Genomic DNA, 19,914 nt, shown 5'->3' on the forward strand with positions numbered 1-19,914 from the left:
ATATATTTATGTATTTGTAATAATATAGAGTTATTATTTTATATGTAATTGCTTCACAATTACTTTACTTTTTTATAATGTTAATTTAGTTTCATAGAAAACTTTATACTATAAAGAACAATAAATTATGTATAAATTCTAACACATATTAATGTAATGCTTATAAAGGAAAGTGTGTGAACGTGACGTATTAACATAGGTTTCTTGTTACTCGAAGAAAGTCATAAACAAGGAAAGAAAAATAGTTAAAATATTCAAGGACAGCTTTAAGCAACATTGAATATATTTGCAACAAAATTTAATAGCCACATATTCCGAACTATACGATAAATTGAACATAAATTATTCTTTATAAACAAATAATTTATAGCACAATATAATTTATATACAAACAACAATTGTATACTTTTGAAGCGTATCTACACTCATTCATCATATAGAATGTTTGTTGAAAAGAAATATTACGTGTATTCTCCCCTACAACAAAACACTTAAACTTTAATTATTCTTGGATTTTATCACATTAAAATTCAATATCGACTAAAAATTACATATTCTGTATGTGTGTACATAAACCGTATTCTATAATAGAGAAATAAAATATTTTATAAAATAAATTTTACTTTTATTGTATGCCTTTAATTTGAAGAGGAAATTTATTTTAAAAAATATTTTATTCAAAATATGTGTAAAAAAAGTTTTTATTGAACGTAGTTTATATAAAACTTGAAAAAACTTTAAAAAAGAAAACGGTTACGTTTTTTTTTCTCAGAGAAAAACAAAAATCTGTCTAACCCTTTGTTGACTGGCGCTACTCTCAAGCATCACGAACTTTAAATCATTTAAAAATCGTAAGTATGCATTAAATTTCAATTTAAAGCTATTGATATTTAAAACTATTTCATTATCTCGCATATTTGATCAGGTTTTTTTTTGTGTCATTTAATTTTGGCAGTCGTATCGTAAGTTTAAGGGTAACCGGTCAATATTGTAAAACGAGAAAAAAAGTCCAAATTAATTTTGTTAATTTTTTGTTTTTGTGTTATGTATTTTGTTTTTATTATTTTTAAGAAAAAATAAAAAAAAATTGTTTTACAAATAAAAAATATACTTTCACTTACTTTTGATTATAGTCGTAGGAAACTTTATGATACTTATAAGTATCGGGTCTCTAAACTCAGACTTAACAACCGAATCCAAAAAAATTTTGTTTTGCAACAGATTTCGTCTATTTCTAATCTCCAGCAATATTTTGAATTTGGCGTTTATCACCTATTTATAAAGTTTTTAAAAGTTTTTTCAACTTTTCGTCGGGTTTATTATTTTTATGAGAATTCCTTTCTTTTTGCGAGATATTACGTCATTGTTTTTCTTTTTAAAGTTTTTTCAAGTTTTATACCTGACAGACCTAATTTTACTTTGGAAAACCTAAACAGCTTTAACCATTGAGAAAACGATTGCATCATTATTTTCTCTAAATTTTTCTTCAAAAGAAAATTATAATATAATAAGTTAAAAATTTTTTTTTAAGTTTTATAAAGTTTTTAACTTTCTTTTTCCCAGACAAACCTGGGTTAAATGAATGGTTTAAATTTTTCGTAACTCATGCATTTCCACGTTATAAAAGAAAATATTTCAGATACGAAATAATTGCCGAGATTTTTCTTCATCATTAAATCCCAGAATATATACATACACCCATATTCTGTTAGTATGTCGCCACTGAAATCATAAAATAATCTATCACATTTCGTCAGTAATAATGGTATCCCGAGTGTCATATCACTAAATTGTTGTCATATTAGCGTAAAAAATCCGATATTATATATAATATAGCTACTTCTCAGGTGGTAAAAAGTACGGGTACTTCTAGAAGGGCTAGAGACATGGGACAAAAGGCATTAGATAGAGTTTTGCCTCCAGGGTCCCAGAAAAATCTGACATTGGAACTTTTTAGCCCCGAAATAGCTCTATTTTAAGATTTTCTGAAAAAATTTTTGTATAACAAAAGCACGTTTTTCTTTTATACTTTTTATAATTAGAAACACAAACCAAGAAATAAATAATACGTTTTACGTTATTTTTATTATTAGAAACACAAACCGAGAAATAAATAATATTTGAAAATATAATGATCTCACATATTTTTGTTTCGGATAAACGAATTAATCTTAACGTAAATAAATGTCAGCTTTTATCAGACATCAGATGTTTTGTGACATCTGAATATTAATATTTCATTTGTTATTGTTTTTAACATTACGTTTCGTCAGCAAGCTTTAAAAAAATATATGTACATACAGAATATATGTATGTACGTATGTAGTTAGAATTTTATTTTTATTGTTCCAAACGGAAAACTGTAAAATGCTAAATTTTAATACATTTATATGTACATACATATATTTGAATAAAATTATTATTTTGTTTTTGCCTAAACCTTTTCTTTATTTGAAAAATTACATTCATATGTACATATATATATTTGAATACAATTATTATTTTATTTTAACCTAAACCTTTTCTTTATTTGAGAAATTTATTTCTATATGTTCACCCGCAGTTTTAAAAATACATTCATAATTAGGTATACATTCATAATTATGTATGTTTGCATTTATAATTTTATTTATAATTTTTCCAACAGCAAAATTTCAAAATTTTCGATTCTAATACATTCATATGTACATACGTTCATATGTTGGAACGAAAAATTTTAAAATCTTCAATTCTAATCCATTCATATATACATGCGCACATATATTCATATATTCATATATACATATATTTTTACATACATAAATTATTATTTTGTTTTTGACTAAACCTTTTCTTTATTTGAAAAATTAATTTTTGTAAGTTTACTCCCATGATATAATAATTATGCGTTTAAAATTTATTTCTATATATTCTACAGTTTTGAATATTATTAAATTCATATAGAAAGCTTAAAAAAAATTACTCAGGAAGCTTTAAAAAAAATATACATACATACATATTTATGTACTTAAAATTTTTGCGAATTTTTCCAAACTATTATAAGAATATTTTTTTGGAAATTTTCTTTAAACTTTTATATAACATTTATCTGTTATATATTAAAAAAAAATAAAACACAAAATTTAAACAAAATAAAAAAAAAATTTTAAAATAATGCAAAAAAATAAAAATACGACGACATCCAGGCAAGCATTGATCCAATAACCTTCTGGCTATGAGACTACCACGCTAACCACTAGGCTACGCAGTACCTTGAATTTGCCTTAATAATTCTATATTTTATTCATATTTCGTATAACTCTTCAAAAACCATCCTATTTTACATTATATATATATAGCTACTGCTCAGGTGGTAAAAAGTACGGGTACTTCTAGAAGGGTTAGAGACATGGGACAAAAGGCATTAGATAGAGTTTTGCCTCCAGGGTCCCAGAAAAAGCAAGAATTCCACCCGCCCGCCCTCCACCTTCACCCCCTCCAAAGATGTTTTGGTCCATTTTTTTACAAAATGGTACTACATACTTATGGGGGTAATGTTTGTATAATTTTGATGGCATATATATTGGAAATAAGTTAAATTCTATAAGTGCGAGTTATAACAAGAAAACAAAAAATTAATAATATCTACATATAGTTTTATAGCATGTACGATTACATACACATTTACTTATATACATATGTATTCTTTTTGCGATTTGCTACTAAGGTATAATCAATTATACTAAGGTACAATCGGAAAGTAATCGATACAGCATTGATATGCAATCATGTAAAAGACCTGTATGAAAATGTTTTAACAAAGTTTGGTCCCCAAAAATACGCATAGACATCGTATGCAATACGTATTACCAAATATACGTTAGAATTGGTGTTAACTCATTCTACAGTCAAGCGTTTTATTCGCATGTATTATAAACTTCAAATACATACGTGCATGAATTGTAGTTTATAATTAACAATAATTTATGGCTTAAAGTGTTTATTGTGAAAGGTATTTTACGATTTTATGCGACATAACTCAAAGTGAAGTTTTAAAATAAATTACTCAAAAGGTATTAGATTTCAAAGGAACTAATTATTTGTTTAATTATGTATTTTTGGGTAATTATTTCTCAGAACTTTTTTATTTTAAGTTTTAAGTTTTATCTTATTATTTATCAGGAAAAAAACATATCTATATGCATATTATGGGTGTGTTTTTGAAGAAATAAAGTAAACTTAAAATATCTCAGCCACAGAATGGAACACAATTTCAAAACTACAGGCATCATACTTGCAAGGCTTGCAATGCAAGCACACACGACTAGTTATTATAGTAAAGATAAATCAATCTATACAAATAATTCGTTAATAAGTAAATTATTCATACTTTTAAAAAGATTTTTGAAGCTTTTTCGATATCATTTAGTGACTCGATACTTGGAGTATCAAAGTATACTTACTTTACATACCTCAATATGTCTTTCTGGTTGTTGCATATGTAAAAGCGATAAATATTTTTTTAAGTCCATAACGCTAACAGTTGACGCGATGTCACAAAAAATTTAAAATAGAATTACGTAAAAATATTTTGCTTAAGTACATGAATAAAAAAAAACGAACCAATTTTTTTGGAAGAAATTTTGCAAAATCATGGGAACTTATTAAAGCATTGTGTAAATATTTTCTACATATGTACGTACATATTCAAATACATAACACAAAAAAGCGTAAAGTTTTTTAAATTTTTAGAGTATTTGTGATTTTCGAAGAAAGGTTATGAATTTTTCTTGAGAAAATTGATAGCAACAACGTGACATTTCTTTTAATATTCTGAAAAACCTTTACTTTTGAATCAATCTCTAATAAATTTCCAGTAATGTTATTAGGAGCACAAATTTATAATGCTTCAAATTTTTAATGCGTTTTGTCGTGTAAAATACAAATGTTCAATATTAAAATCAATAGAACCAAAAAATGTTAGCACCGCATGAAAAGTATTAAAGTTACTAGAATAGAGTTTTACTTTGTATTACGTAAATTCCCTGAAATGCTCGCCAGTTAGTTTCGGTCACAACCAGAACTCAAATGTCAAATTTCAAGAAATTCCATCGATTCGTTCCGTAGATATGGTAAAAAATGTAAAATCGGCCCTCAGATCAGTTTCCGAGTCCTGATCTTTCCAAAAAATTTTTAGTTTACTTGGTTAATACTAAGAATTTAAATATTAAATTTCAATGAAATCGGTTGATTATTTTTCTTTATATACGCATAAATCTATATTTGGCCTTTAATAAAAGTCCAGTTGCTAACGACCGATTTCTTCCAAAAGTTAGGAGGTTTCACGCATGGTCGAGCGAAGCTTATACATGAAATTTCAAATAAATCTGTTGAATATTTTCTTCAAAATGTTGAAAAATGTATAACAGGCCCGCTAAAAAGTGAAGTTCCCGAGGCCTGATATATCTCAAAGTTGATCAATCGGTGCACTAGTCAAAATAAACTTATATATAAAATTTCATTAAAATCAGTTCAGTCGAATTTGACATACACGCGTGCACACACAGACAGACAGACCGGCAGACCGACAGGTTGCCAAAAATAGTTTATTTACATTTCCCTACCATGGAGAAGTGCGTTCCCACCGAAAGCTCGATAAGTTAAATTTGTTGCCATCACATAACCTACCAATTGCATACACAATGCAATCGGTAAAAAATTAAAATTAATCCAAAAAATTAAAGATACAACAATATTGAGACAAACATCGATGTAATCACCGTCTGACTATCAGACTACCATGCTACTAAGCTTTGCAGTACCTTGAATTTACCTTTCTGATTCTTTATTATATTTATATTTCGTATAACTCTTCAAAAACCATCCTATTTTACATTTTATTTATATAGTTACCTTTGGGGTGTGAAAAAGTCCTCGTATTAGTGCTAGAGACATACGACAAAAGGTATTAGATAAGGTTTTGTGAATAGGGTCCCAAAAAAAGTAAGAATTCCACCCTCCCTCTACACCCCCTTCCAAGATGCTTTGAGATTGTTGTTTACAAAATAGTTCTACATTTTAAGTATAAGTATTCTATATAAATTAATTTTTGGAAGTTTGAGTTATAACAAAAAGTGTACACTTTCTTAAGAAAATTGTTAAAACTAATAAAATTTACATTGTTTTATATTATTACACATACTTATACTTACACATATTATACATACTTATGTATATACGTGTAATGTATGTATTCTTTTCGCGGTCTGCTGTAAAATGTATTAGTACGCAAAACATAGTTATATACATATAATTTTTTTGACAATTGTACCAATCACATTATATATTATTTGTATTACAAAATTATACATTCACGCATTTTATTCGCATCCATTATAGAATCCAACTGCATACATGTCATAACTCAAATCGAGGTTTTAAAATAAATCATTCAAAACATATTTTATCTCAAAGGGACTAATTATTTGTTTAATCATACACTTTTTATACCCTGCATTTCGTGAAGGATATATTCACTTTGGTATGGAGTTTGTAACCACTTGAAAGATGGACATATATATATATTCTTGCTCAGCGACACCAAACTTTCACAATTTTTTTACTTTTATGCCAACGACGGCTGCCGTTGTAATTGGACCAATTAGGAAAACGGGTTCGGTAGCTGCCATACAACTCCAAGAGGTTTTTTTAAATATTTCAAAAAGTAATAGAGATATTAATATAAAATTTTGCAAAGATGTGTCCAATTACACTTAACATATGTTCTGAAAATTTCAATTGAATGGCTGCACTGGTTCGGGTAGCTGCCACACAACTTCGAAAGTTAATTTTAAATATTTGGAAAAATATTAAAGTTAGATTCATGAAACTCAGCAGTCGTGTGTCTAATTTTAGGGAAGATATATTTCTATTTATTTTTTGTATTATTTTTAAGAGCTTTTCTTATTTTAAATTTAATCTCATTATTTATTAAGAAAAAAACGTGTCTATATGTGTATTACGGGTGTGTCTTTGAAGAAAAAAACACAGAATTTTTTTGAAGAAAAAACACACATTGCAAGGCTTGCAATGCAAGCACACACGATTAGTTTTTGTATACACATTACAACTTATATCATTTAGCCAAGAAATCTGCAAAAGTAAAATTTTTATTATTAAGTATCAGCTATCCGTTAATTGTGCCAAAAAATATTTTAAGATTTTAGTTAGAAGAGCCTAAAAAGGAGCAGTTAAATACCTTTAATTGTTAATTTTTCATATAATATACGAAAATAATAATAAATATTAAAAAAATAATAATAAAAACGAAAAAAACCAATTTCTCCAATAGTTTTTTTTCAATCTAAAATGTAATTTCAATAGAAAATGAATTCAGGGAAAACATACGAATTATAGGATTGAAGCAGTTCGGAAAATTTTTTTAATGTGTTGGCCAATGCCCTGGTATATTTACTTTGGGGTGGAGTCTGAAACCACTTGAAGGAGCCGTTTCCGGTATCACATATTTGGAAAAATATTAAAGTTAGATTCATGAAACTCAGCAGTCGTGTGTCTAATTTTAGGGAAGATATATTTCTATTTATTTTTTGTATTATTTTTAAGAGCTTTTCTTATTTTAAATTTAATCTCATTATTTATTAAGAAAAAAACGTGTCTATATGTGTATTACGGGTGTGTCTTTGAAGAAAAAAACACAGAATTTTTTTGAAGAAAAAACACACATTGCAAGGCTTGCAATGCAAGCACACACGATTAGTTTTTGTATACACATTACAACTTATATCATTTAGCCAAGAAATCTGCAAAAGTAAAATTTTTATTATTAAGTATCAGCTATCCGTTAATTGTGCCAAAAAATATTTTAAGATTTTAGTTAGAAGAGCCTAAAAAGGAGCAGTTAAATACCTTTAATTGTTAATTTTTCATATAATATACGAAAATAATAATAAATATTAAAAAAATAATAATAAAAACGAAAAAAACCAATTTCTCCAATAGTTTTTTTTCAATCTAAAATGTAATTTCAATAGAAAATGAATTCAGGGAAAACATACGAATTATAGGATTGAAGCAGTTCGGAAAATTTTTTTAATGTGTTGGCCAATGCCCTGGTATATTTACTTTGGGGTGGAGTCTGAAACCACTTGAAGGAGCCGTTTCCGGTATCACATATATGTGTATATATATATTCTTGCTCAGCGTAAAATTCTGCGTTGATTTAGTCATGTCTGTCCTTTCGGTAGTCCAGTCGCACGATAACCCAAAAATTAATAATGCAATCAACACCAAACTCTTACAAGTTGCTTCTTTTCTGACAAGGACGGCTGCTATTGAAATTGGACCAATTCGTACAACGGACAATTAAATATTTCTAAAGCCAATAAAAATTTTAATGTCATATTTTGCAAAAATGTGTCCAATTACAATTTTCATATGTTCTGAAAATTCTAATAGAATTTGTGCATTGGTTTGGGTAACTGCTATACAACTCCAAAAGCTAATTTTAAATATTTTGCAAAATAGTAAGGTCTAATTAATAAAACTTGGCAATCGTGTGTCCAATTATAGGACAGATCGCTTTCATCTAGCTTAAAAAATAACAAAACTCTATACGAAATGTAATTTGATCATAAACCCAAAATTGATCAGTTAAGAACATTTGCAAATAAAATTGTCGCATTATATAAAGGTCCCAAAAGATCTAAATTGGAGTCCAAAGGTGATGAGTAGACTTTTGTTGGATATTGTCCTGAATCCGGTGCGTACAGATTGTGGGATGGCCACAAGCAAATTATAAAACAAAGACACGTAAAATTTTTTGAAAAAGTCGATTTAAATAATTATTTATTTTTAGATATAGTTTCTGTAAATAATGGTAATTCGGTTGGAAGTTATGATGCAAGTGCTAGTACAAAAAATGGTTTAGAAATGATTGATGATATACATACATTTTGAAAATTTAAATGAGTCTTTTCACAATTTTGAAGCAAAATGAGACGAATCATATAATGATGCTGAAGAAAGTTTAGAAGAATTATTTTATGGCTTTGAAATTGAAAAAGAAATAAAAGAGTATCGCAAAATTGAAAAACAAGGTAGGCCCAAAATAGAAAGGTCAGGGCGAAAAGCCAGACCAAAGATTATTAAACACGAGCAATCTAATTTAACAATGTTAAGCAATCCAACATCGTTTGAAGAAGCGATAAATAGTTCTCTTAAATTAATTTGGTTAGGGAAACAGAATTAAAATCTTTGAATCAAAATGAAACACTTGGATCATAGTAGATCGTCCAAAATCAGCAAAAATATTGTCCAACAGATGGGTTTTCAATACTAAAATTGGTGAAGTTGGTTTAAAATACAAGGCAAGACTTGTGGTTTGAGCTGTGTGCAAGAAACTTGCGTAGACTTTGATGAAATTTATGTACCAATTGCGAGATATGATACCTTGAGATTGCTGTTTAGTTTATGTGCTGAATATGAATTGTTATTACATCAAATGGATTTTGTATCAGCTTTTGTTTAGGACAATTTACAAGATGTTATATACATGGAACAATCTAAAAAACCTTTTATTTGAAGCAAAATCGAAATTATTAAATAAATTTCACATGACAGATCTTGGAAAGGTTAAAAATTGTTTAGGTTTTAACATGAAAAGGGATTAACCCACCGGTAGTATTGAAATAGATCAATAAAAATATATCGAAGAAATGTTAAATAAATTTAATATGTCTGAAGCAAATGCTGTTTGTACACTTCTGGAAATAAATTCGAAATTATTTTACAATAGCTAAACTATTTCTGACGAAGAAAAAAGAGATATGTTACATCCAGATATATGTTTCAGCGTAAATTTTCTTGCCGATTTACAGATCTAGCAAGAAAAATACATTGGGAATCAGCTAAACGAATATTAAAATATCTAATTGGAACAAAGCATTATAAAATAAAAAAGCTCCTGCTTTATAGTTGCTTAAAAATTTAAAAACTTATAGTGATGCAGACTGAGAAATCAATATGTTGGAAATCAAGAAAACAAAAATCTACGGCATTGTCTACCATGGAAGCTGAATACATGGCTCTTTCAGAAGTTGTAAAAGAAGTAATTTTTTTGCGTAATTCATCAAAAGAGCTAAAATTTGAAGAATACATAAATAAATAAATAAGAAAAATAAAAAATAATTAACATAAATTAAATTTTTAAAATTTTTTATTAAATGTAAATGTATTTGGTATTAAATAATAACTTTAAAAAAAATTTTGAATTGAAAATATAAAGTTTAAATTAGAATATGTTCAAAATGAAAGTATTGTTTCTCTTGAATTTTGAAAGATATTTAGATGTATAAAAATCATTGATAGGGAGGAATATTAGAATTATAATTTGACCCACTCTAATTAGTTATCGATGCTCTTTATACAAGTTAATGTCATTGTGAATATATATATATTATAATAATAGGTATGATCACACAATATATTTATGTATTTGTAATAATATCAGTTATAATTTTATATGTAATTGCTTCACAGTTACTTTACTTCTTTATAATGTTAATTTAGTCTCATAGAAAACTTTGTACTTTAAAGAACATAATAAATTATATAAAATTCTAACACATATTTATATGATGCTCATAGAGGAAAGTGTGTGACGTATTAACATAGGTTTTTTGTTACTCGAAGAAAGTCATTAACAAGGAAAGAAAAATAGTTAAAATATTCAAAGACAGCTTTAAGCAACATTGAATATATTTGCAACAAAATTTAATAGCCACATGTTCCAAACTATGATATAAATTTAACATAAATTATTCTTTATAAACAAATAATTTATATACAAACAACAGTTGTATGCTTTTGAAGCGTATCTACACTCATACATCATGTAGAATGTTTGTTGAAAACAAATATTACATGTATTCTATTCTCTACACCAAAACACTTGGACTTTAATTTTTCTTGGATTTTTAAAAAAAAAAGAAAACGGTTTTTGCCAGAGAAAAACAAAAATCTGATTTAACACTTTGTTGACTGACGCTACTCTCAAGCATCACCAACCTTAAATCGTTTAAAAATTGTAAATATACATTAAATTTCAATTTAAAGCTATTGATGCTTAAAAGTATTTCATTTTCTCGGAAATTGGATCGGGTTTGTTTTGTGTCATTAAATTTTGGCAGTCGTGTCGTGAGTTTAATAATAACCGGTCAGTGTTGCAAAACGAGAAAGAAAGTCCAAGTTCGTTTTGTTAATTTTTTGTTTTCGTTTTATGTATTTTGTTTTTATTATTTTTAAGAAAAAATAAAAAAAATTGATTTACAAATAAAAAATATACTTTCACTTACTTTTGATTATAGTCGTAGGAAACTTAATGATACTTATAAGTATCGGGTCTCTAAACTCAGACTCAACAACCAAATCCAAAAAACTTTTTGTTTTTTAAGAAACTATAACTTCCATTTATTAAAAAGAAACAATTTAGCAACAGATTTCGTCTATTTCTAATTTCCAGCAATATTTTGAATTTGGCGTTTATCACCTATTTATAAAGTTTTTAAAAGTTTTTTCAACTTTTCGTCGGGTTTATTTTTTTTATGAGAATTCTTTTCTTTTTGCGAGATATTACGTCATTGTTTTTCTTTTTAAAGTTTTTTCAAGTTTTATACCTGACAGACTTAATTTTACTTTGGAAAATCTAAACAGCTCTAACCATTGAGAAAACGATTGCATCATTATTTTCTCTAAATTTTTCTTCAAAAGAAAATTATAATATAATAAGTTAAACATTTTTTTTTAAGTTTTATAAAGTTTTTAAAAACCTTCTTATATCAGGCAGACCTATTTGAAATAAATAGTCTAAATTTTTCATAACTCGAGTATTTCCGCATTATAAAAGCAAATATTTCATATACAAAATAATTGCCGAGATTTTTGTTCAACATTAAATCCCAGAAAATTTACACCCATATTCTGTTAGGGGCGTCACTGAAATCATAAAATAATCTATCACATTGCGTTAACTCAATAATGATATTCTGAGTGTCGTATCACTAAATGATTGTCATATTTATCGTAAAAAATCTAATATTATTATAGTAAACACAAATCAATTCATACAAATTGTTCGTGTCTATGAATAGATGGTGATATTTAGCGTAAAAAATCCGATATTATTATAGTAAACACAAATCAATCTATACAAATAATTCGTTAATATATAAATTATTCACACAGTAAGATTTTTGAAGCTTTTTCGATATCATTTAGTGACTCGATACTTGGAATAAGCCTCAATATGTCTTTCAGGTTCTCGCATACGTAAAAGCGATAAAAATTTTTTTTAAGTCATAGCACTAACAGTTGACGCGATGTCACAAAAAAATTTAAAATAGAGTTACGTAAAAATATTTTGCTTAAGTACATGTATAAAAAATATGTTTTTCGGTTAAATTTAAACCAAACGAAAGTTGGCAGTTTAATGGAAGTAATTTTGTAAAATAATGAGAACTTATTAAAGTATTGTAATTTATGTACATATGTACGTACATATTCAAATACATAATACAAAACAGCGTAAAGTTTTTTAGATTTTTGAAGTATTTCGGAGTTTCGAAGAAAGGCTATAAAATATTTCTTGAGAAAATTGATAGCAAAAACTTTACATTTCTTTTAATAGTCGGAAAAACCTTTAGATTTGAATTTATCTCTCACAAATTGCCAGTAGTTTTATTAGGAGCACAATTGCTTCGAATTTATTATGCTTTTTGTACAGGAAAATTTTCAATATTAAAATTAATAGAACCAAAAGATGTTAGCATCGCATGAAAAGTTTTAAAGAAATAGCACACGCAGTGATTTTGAAATTCACCTGACGCCAAAGTTGGTACCACTACAATGTCTACTAGAGTAGAACTTTGATGTGATGGTATCATTTCATGAGACATCTGTGTTAATCTAATCAATATTAAAAGTCGTACCCACCACTTTTTACTTTTTTTTAATCAACAAATCAAAAAATTTGAAAAGTTTCACAAACAAAAAAATGGACTTTTCTAAAAATTTAAAGTAAAAGTTGTTATTGCAATAGGAGTCAGATATAAACATATGTATGTATGTATTACATTTTATTATGTACATATTTGATTAATTTACAACTAGGGTTGATTTTTGAAATAGTCATCTAAGCCGTTTCATTTTAAGGTAATCGAAAACCTTGTTCTTGAAATATTTATTTACCTTGTTCTACTTAATAAAAAATTTCATAAAAAATATTTCGCAACATTATGGTATTGATTGGATACATTGTCAATATCTATTGTTAACATTCTTTTTTAATATTTGTAAAACAAACTGGACACAAGAATTTCGCCTTGATATAAAAAGGATATTTTACATCAATTCTATTTAGTAGTGCAAAATAATTCTTGTATAAAGCAGTTCTTCTTTACAAGGAAAATTTTCAAGATAAATATTTTTAAATTAGCAAATTATTATAATAACTTAATAATATACTTAACTACAAATATAAATTATTATACATATAAATTATTTTAATTTATATTTAAAAAAATAAACGACATTAAATTAAAAAAATAGTTGTGCAATTTTATAACTCAATTTATTGTTACGTAAGTTAAAGCAACAATTTTTGAAAAATTTTTTATATCAAATAAAATAATTCATAAATAATTTTTTGATATGCATGTATGTGCACGTTCTAAATTACATAGAACAATAGTAGATTTATATTATATTTTAAACGAAGTTTTTTTTTGAATTGAAACGAACGTAATCTTAGATAAATATAAAGTGTACAAAATATTCAAGAAAAAAGTTGAAAAACATCTGTTGCAATATTTAATTTATTTTTATTGGTAATTTTAACCAAATGATTTTTTACAAAATAAAATTAGATTACATGATGTTTTAAAAATTCTTTAGTGAAAACTTGAGAAGAATTGAAGCACTTTAAACTTTAGGGGAGAAAAGTTGTATTCATAATAGCATAATTAATAATTGTAGATGACGAAATATTTATTTATTTTCCAGACTTTATGGTGTCAATCAGCATCATAATGTACAATTTACTTGAATAAGTATGTACATAATTATACGAATCATTATAACGAAAAGTTGGAAAATATATATCATATATATGTATGTATGAAAAATATTATATGCGTGAGCACGTATGCATATACATTCATACAATGGTACACAAACATATATTATCTCCAAATGTTTTCAAGAAGTATACACTTTTTATGATTACGTACATATGTAAAACATATTGTGCGTCATTGGTAGAAGAAATTCTATTTAAATAAAAAATTTGTTTAACAAATTGATATTATAAATAAGGAGAATAGGTAAATATGACCGTGTCAGCTTTGTGATTCCCGTACGAATTAATGATTTTAAGTGCTATATGTTAATTTGCACACTATTCCATACATACTCCCGGTATACTGTACCACATACACTTATCCTATTTAAAAGAAATTTTATTGAAAATAATGGATATATTACAATATTCGTTTATGAAAAATTTCAGTACGGAGATTTCAAAAGTTTGCATAACATAAAGGTCAAATAAGTTTCGAAATTATATGTCAACTATCAATACAAGTCAAGAAATTTCAATTAGTTTTACTTTTTATTATAAAAAAGCTTGGGCAAGTAAAAATTTCGTGAAAATTCGATTCCCTGTATCTGTTGATACAGGGAAACTATTGACAAGTAGTTTCAAACAGGGAGTTTTGACAAGTAGTTCCAAACAAAAATTTTACCCATTTTTGATGCCCTAAATAATGATATATAAATTTGTACTCTTTACTGAATCACCCTGTATAAAATAAACATAATGCATTATTCAAATATTTTGTTAGAAAAAGTTGAAATTCAATCTTTTTCTATTCAAAAATATTTCAAATATATTTCAAATATTTTTGAAAACAGTAAAACTAACACGTTGAGCTTCATGACTATAGAAAATGTAAAAAAATAGCTCTAACCCATTAGCAAATCTAAAAGGCTTCGTACAGTCCGTACTCACCTGCGAGCGACTTATCACAGGTGTAATCCTGTAATTTAGAGAAACTAAGTATATGTTTAAGTAAAAGAGCTACATATATAAAATTTTTAACCTTTTTTTCCGTAGAAATTAAATTTGTCTCTGCGTTACATATATTTGCGTTAGTCAGAATGTTCAGAAAAAAATTCGTATGTTCAGAAATGATTCAACACATATTTTCTTATGTTACCCATTTTTGACATTTGAGATTTGCTCACTGGTATACTTTGATATTCAATATGTTAAAATATAAATGCATGTACATTAGTAATTCATTTAATAAAGGAAGGAAAATTAAAACTTAGTTAAGGCAAAATATAAAAATTACATCCATATCCCCAGGGCTCATTATAGTCAATCAATAAGTAATGATTTGAAATGAACTTGAACTTAAGCTTCAAAACAAAAATACAAAGTTGACCTCTCTATACATTGTCGGTTTGCTCTAGCATCCGTACCAGGAGGTATACATGAGTCACATTTTTTGTATGAATATAGCAGTGCTCTGCGAGAATAAATTCATATTGAAATGAAGCTAAATATACAGATGTCATACACATTTTATTAGGTTCTACATAAAGTTAACATATTAACAAACATAATACATATGTTATAGTACTCTTCGCAAGCATTATGTTGATTTACATAAAAAAGAAAATCTAATACGGTAACATATGACCGCAAGATATTGTCTAGTTCAGTTAAAATTTTGCATAAGACTACGAAAATGCCTCTTAAATACTCCTCACAAAATTTAGGGAGGCTAGTACGCTTTTAGTTAAAATACCTAGAAAAAAATAAATTTAGCTATTATCAAAGGTTCACTTAAATATTTCTTATATACGCCAAAATGTATACTTGTCCCATATTTTTTGTTTTATTTACTTTATACATATTTATATTATGTCAGATGTCTCGATCACCTCGGCTGTAAACGAATTGAACATTAAATATTATATCCATATATACTCATTTACATGTACATAAATATTATTTTTTCTATCATAACGTAATACAAATGCATGTAATTAACGCAAAACTTTCTTGGCTGCTTAAGTTTATGAGTAAAACCAAACATAAACAAACCCTTTTTGTACCCTGCACTCCGTGAAGGGTATATTAACTTTGGTATGGAGTTTGTAACTACTTGAAGGAGTCATCTGCGGTATGGACATTGTTAACATATATATATTCTTGCTCAACGTAAAATTCTGCGTCGATTTAGACATGTCCGTCCGCCCGATCGAACGATAACTCAAAAACAATCGACACCAAACTTTCACAAGTTTTTTCTTTTGTGCCTAGGACCCTATTGTAATTGGACTAATTCGGACAACGGGTTCGGGTAGCTGCCATACAACTCAAAGAGTTTATTTTAAATATTTCAAAAAGTAATAAAGTAATAAAAATAAAATTTGTATACATGTGTCCAATTATATTGTTCGGGTGTCTGCCATCCAACTCCAAAAGCAATTTTTTTACATTCGGAAAAATAATAGAGTCAAATTCATGAAACTTGGCAGTCATGTGCCTAATTATAGGTCAAAAATATTTCTGAAATTAATGGAATTGCTTGACTGGTTCGGGCACCTGCCATCCAACTCCAAAAGCAATTTTTTTATATTCGGAAAAATAATAAAGTCAAATTCATGAAACTTGGCAGTGATGTGTCTAATTATAGGTCAAATATATTTCTGAAATTAATGGAATTGCATGACTGGTTCGGGCACCTGCCATACAACTGCAGAAGCTAATTTTAAATATTTGGAAGAATAATAAAGTCAGGTTCATGAAACTTGACAGTTGTGTGTCGAGTTATAAGTCAGATATATTTCTGAAGTTTTGGTTGAATTGTACTCCCATACAAGTCTAAAAGCTTATTTTAAATATTTGGAAAAATAATATATGATTCATGAGACTTGGCAATTAAGTGTCCAATTATAGGTCAGACATATCCGTTAAGTTTCTATAGAATGGTTTCACAGGTTCGAGTAATTGCTGTACAATAACGAAAGGTGCAGGGTATAATTCAATCGGTTTATACCGACTGAAATGTTTTTACTTGTTTGAGTGTCACTTTGTTTCATATGCGTTAATATGATTCATGCACGAATTCTTTTTCTTTGTTGATTTTATTCAACAAAGCGCTCTACGCTGCGTAACAGGCTTATTAAACTTATGAGAAAATAAACATAACAAACATAAAAAAGCTTTGCAAGAAATCTGTGTACAATTTATAAAAAATAATATACATGCTTAAAATATTGGATTTATTTTTTTTGATTTTTTTCCTTTTCTTTTGCTATTTTATTCTTCCGAAGATAAAGAATATAAGCGAAAATACTCGATGGTTGCGCCATCGGATTTGGCTTGTATAATATAATATATGTATGCAGATTAAAAAATTTGTTTTAAAAACCGTTTAGGCGATATTAATCTTTTTAAAATTTCAATAAATGCTACGTTGTACTACGAGTACAAGTAAAAATTTCATACAAATTATTTTTTCCGATTATTGATTTTGTATTTTTTTACCGACCGTATTGTGTATACAATAGGTATATTTCATACAAATTTTGCATATCGAATTTTCGGTGGGAATTCACTTCTCCATAGCAGGGAAGTGTAAGTAAACCATTTTTAGCAACCTATCGGTCTGTGAGTGCACGCGTGTATCTCAAGTTTGGCTGAACCGATTTTGATGAAATTTTATATGTAAGTTTATTTCCACCATGGCACGGATTGGTCAACTTTTGGGATATATTAGGCCTCGGGAACTGCACTTTTAAGCCGGCCTGTTTTACATTTTTGACCATTTTAAATAAAAAAAATATTCAACCGATTTGCTTGAAATTTCATATATAAGCTTCGCCCGATCGTCAGGCGTCAGCAACTTGACGTTTTCTACGGGCCAAATATACATTTTTGCGTATATAAAGAGAAATAATCAACCGATTTCATTAAAATTTAACATTTTTAAGTTCTTTGTACAAAAACAATTAACATGTAAATTTTTTGGAAAGATCAGGACTCGAAAACTGATCTGAGGGCCGATTTTACATTTTTTATCATACCTACGGAGCGAATTAATGGAATTTATTGAAATTTGATATTTGAGTTCTGGTTGTTACCGAAACTAACTTGCGACCTTTTCTGGGAATTCGGGTAGCACAAAGCGAAATTCTATTAAGAGCCAAATTTACATTTTTCTAGGTATTTTAACTATAAGCTTATTAATGTCCCAAAAATTGGAAAGAAGTATTTAACAGACATTTTTATAATATTCTGTAACATTTTCACTTAACTAGACAATACGCATTACGGTCGGTTATGTGCTGATTTTGGACGAAGTATATGCCACTCAATATAAGTTAATATACTATATCGCTACAAACTTGTCAACATATCCCCATAAAAAATATTGCTATAAACTCATTTTGTTTTCTCATCAACATTATCCATGATATTTTTCGCAACATTTATTTCATGATATAATGTGGGCAACATTGTGCCCAGGAACATTCAGTTTTCATTATCAACGTCCTTGTACGTAATTACTACGTATTATATTAACAATAAAAAAATTTGTTACGGTCAGAGTCTGAATTTAAAATTTTTAGAGTTTTAATTTTTTTTGGTATCGACCAATTTTTACTCAGAACGAGAACATTTTGAGCTTCAATTCGAATATTTTTCAATAAATTATTGAATAATTGGAAATATTATAAAATAAATATATAATAATTGGAAATAATATATAAATTATTAAAGTGAATTGGAAATATTTTGTAAATTATAATTCATTTTAAACAACGTGGATATTCATCTAAATGAGAGAAGTGTAATTGGTTTATTATATTACTATCATCAGCTTACAATGACTACCGCATTGGTTCATACTGATAAATTGAAAACACAAAGATCTAGTGCAAGAGCTTCTTTAACAAGAATCAGGAAACTTCTGGAGCAGAAAAAAGACACATTGTCATTACCTGATTTGGAATGTAAGTTAGGAATATTTGAATCTTATTTTAAGCAAATCTTGTCGTATCATAACAGTTACGAAGCTCTTTATCCGGACGACATTACCAATGCCTTATATCATATATTTCCTAATGTGAGGAAATATATGTTGCTGCCAAGGCTTCACTTGTATCTCTCATCAATCAAAAACGAACTCAAGACTCGCATTTCTCTGAAATGAACCAATCCTTTGTTATGAAATCAGTTCCATCTGTAGATAATTTGCATAAAATAAAATTGCTAAGGTTTAATGGAAAATATTCTGATTACTCCAACTTTATTAGTATATTTCAAAAGAGCATGGACAATAATCCGAATTATGAAATAATTGAAAAATGCATATGTCGGTTAGCTCTCTACATGGAGTTGCAAACAACTCAGTACGAGAATTTTAAATTTTCGAAGATTAATACCAGAAAATCCTTAGGCATTTGGGCGCAAGGTTTAATAATAAGACCTTGGTGTTTCAGGAGCTGATTAGCGAATTATTTCAACTTCGGAAAATTCATAAGGCCACAGCTACGAATCATAGAAATTTGATAGATAATGTAAATGCGATCTTGAGTTCTATGCGGTGGTTTTGTGGTTATAAGCAAACTTGATCATGATTTTCAGGATACGTTGGAGGAATCTGCAGATCTTTTAAATTTGCTAATCTGGCATGACTGCTCCAAGGTGCTTAGGAAAAAATGTCAATTTTTGGAAAACAGAGAGACAAAACCATCATCACTGAATTCCGTTTCGAAACAAATTGCTCTCGCTTAAATTATATTCGGTTTCTCAAATGTCAAATTTTAATTCGTTTTCGTATT

The 19,914-nt window shown here is 27.6% G+C and overlaps 1 protein-coding gene across 1 annotated transcript in view; it reads left to right on the plus strand.

The window, feature by feature from the left end:
- The first annotated feature begins 13,463 nt into the window (after positions 1-13,463).
- The window catches only part of LOC129614887 (uncharacterized), a 46,713-nt gene continuing 40,262 nt past the window's right edge, over positions 13,464-19,914 (plus strand). Inside the window, exon 1 of the mRNA XM_055529839.1 lies at positions 13,464-13,634. The gene's annotated coding sequence lies outside the window, so the exon portion shown is untranslated. The remainder of the gene's footprint in view (positions 13,635-19,914) is intronic.

Source organism: Condylostylus longicornis, unplaced genomic scaffold, assembly GCF_029603195.1.
Source record: "Condylostylus longicornis isolate FDR11 unplaced genomic scaffold, ASM2960319v2 ptg000125l, whole genome shotgun sequence".
Taxonomy (NCBI): Eukaryota; Metazoa; Arthropoda; class Insecta; order Diptera; family Dolichopodidae; genus Condylostylus; species Condylostylus longicornis.